This window comes from Dermacentor silvarum, unplaced genomic scaffold (assembly GCF_013339745.2).
Source record: "Dermacentor silvarum isolate Dsil-2018 unplaced genomic scaffold, BIME_Dsil_1.4 Seq331, whole genome shotgun sequence".
Lineage (NCBI taxonomy): Eukaryota > Metazoa > Arthropoda > Arachnida > Ixodida > Ixodidae > Dermacentor > Dermacentor silvarum.
Genome location: NW_023606064.1, coordinates 41,932 through 44,458, shown reverse-complemented (window position 1 = coordinate 44,458; position 2,527 = coordinate 41,932). Strand labels below are relative to the sequence as shown.

Genomic DNA, 2,527 nt, shown 5'->3' with positions numbered 1-2,527 from the left:
CATTGGCAACCGTAAGCCACCTCGTTGGCATTAAAGGAAAGCATGTGAAAGGGGCTTATGTAATGGCATTGGAGGCATTGCAACGTGGAGAGGGGTTGGCAACAAGCTTAAGAAGGTCCACGTCCAGTGGAAAAAGAAAGAAAATGAAGGTGCGATATGCTGTACAAGCATTGAGTGTCTCAGATGCCGATGCTTAGGACTTTTGCGAACAAGAGCTCAAGCTGGCACAATTCAAGGGTGCCAGCGCAACATAAAAGTTTATTAGAATCTTAAACTCCAGGAACCCACTAGCAAGGCCGTACACAGCACCCCTTCGGAAGAGGAACAAAGAGTGTTGGAAGCCGTTTTTGTCTGAGACACGAGCATACATAAACGGGCTGGGAGATCCGGCAGAACGTGCAGTTACAGAAGGACTGAAAGAAAACTGGATTTGGTGGCTTTTTGATATGCATGGCAAGCCCCGAAAGAATGTTCGACAAGCTTGTCGGCCAGGATCAGCTGAAGTATTTGCTGACACACAAACTCAGTCAAGATTATGCCGAGAACTACTTTAGGTTCATACGTGGACGAGGCCGACATAAAAACAATCCAACAGCTGCACAGTTCATGGCTGCATACAAGTGTCTGTTGGTTCAGAGGGAAGTTACGTCTTCCAGTTCTGGAAACTGCTCCCAAGACATGGTCTCCATCTTGAATGCAACCACTACGATAGCCATGGTAGACGCAAATAGCACACTCACTGACATGCGCAGGTCATCAATCCTGCAGCCCGATGACCACACCTATACACATCGCATTGACTGTCCCGAAAGCCTCTCGGCTTTTGTCGGTGTCGTGGTGCCATACATAGCAGGCTTCATTGTTCGGAAAGTTCGTAAAACAATATGTGAGCAGTGCATCACAGCCCTGCACTCAGATGAGCTGGCACCTTTAATTAAGCAAAAGAGCCGAGGTGGTCTTATTTCACCGTCGCAAGACGTCATTGGCCTGTGTGAAGAAGTTGAGAAGGGACTGCAACGGCTACAGGCTGAATGTGATGCTATTACAACAGTGAAGTCAAGGGCAAAACACCTCATCTTGGAAGTCATAGGTGCTTACAAATTTACAATTTGTGCAAGCAAAGCGCTGAAGAATACATTAATGTGAGAATACACCACATGACGAAGGAACGAAACCAAGAATTGATCAAGAATAAAGTGAGACCACTTTTGTCAAGAGCGATTATTTTCAATCACCAGTGGGATACCTGTCCCCATATTTTAACGCGAAAGCGTTAAGGGCCCCGTGTAGCAGAAAATCCGGCGTCGGCGCCGGCGTTCGTGGCGGAAAAATCATCCCGGTCCACCCCCACCGCGCACGCCCTCCGCGTGGCGCAAGGTGTTAGTGAAGGAGAAAATCATCCCGACCGCGCAGGACCTCCACGTGGTGCAAGGTCTTTGTGAACAAAAATTGAATTGCTCACAGTGAAATCCGTCAGAAAAATGGTAAAGTACGACTTAACCACAACCTACAGACATAGTGGTGTCGGATTGTAATTTTAATGTACAAGAAAACATAATTCTGTTACCAGTAAACTCAAACACAAACCCTTTTTCCAGCATTTCTACCATACCAACAGCGGCACGATCGGGTAGATTACTTGCGAAAATCATATCCAGATGGCACTCGCATCCTCGGCAGGACAAATTGGGACTTTGTCTGCCTAATGCGTTTTGGACACGCGCGCGCGTCGGCGTAATAGCAAACAATTAAGAAAATAATTTTAAAAAGACGTCCTGGGCCTTCACACATAGAGAAAGAAATTCAACAAGAGGGGACACTCGGCAAAAACTGGCAACAGGAAACACGTCACGCTAGTACTGACGCCATCCGATAGCTCCCGCGAGCATCGTAAAAAAAGGGTGAAATTAAGTTAACAGGCATTGTTTTATTTTTTAAAGTCTTTGCCACGAAAAGTGAAAAGTTTTGCGCATAAATGAACTTATGCTTTGCGTCTTATTTTTCTTGCGTTACCTAGCGACAGACCAATGACGTGATAGATGCATGCTTCATGCGCCAGACACGCTACCGAAGCGAGCGAGGACGGCTGCGCGTGTGAGCGCTCGCCTGTTCAGCGACCCGTCTGTCTCTTTTTTTTATTGCGATAGCAATTATATGGACACTTCAACCGAATTTCTGCCGTCGGCGTCGCCGTCGCCGTGAGGTTCCCTATAGATAAAATCTTCGCCGTGCGCCGTATGCCCGAGCGGAAGCGTGCGGGGACGCGCGCTATCACGGAGAGCGAACGCACTCAATCTCCCACGCGCAAGCAAGGAAGCGGGAAGCGAGCGCCGGAGGGAGCGGGGGGGGGGGGGGGGGGGGGGGGGGGCACTTTTCTGCCAACAACCGCAACCGCGCTCGTCACTCGTCGCTCGCGCGCACCGTCTCTTATCTCCACACGGCTCTGACCTTTATGCGCCGTACATTCGCCGCTCAGTTTCCGTTGAAGCAATAGACGCACGTACCTTCGCCCGCAGCGGCGTATGCT

At 49.3% G+C, this 2,527-nt stretch overlaps 1 pseudogene; it reads left to right on the top strand.

Moving 5' to 3' along the window:
* Positions 1-606: 606 nt before the first annotated feature.
* On the top strand, positions 607-1,277 carry LOC125941800 (uncharacterized; annotated as a pseudogene).
* The last annotated feature ends 1,250 nt before the right edge of the window (positions 1,278-2,527 follow it).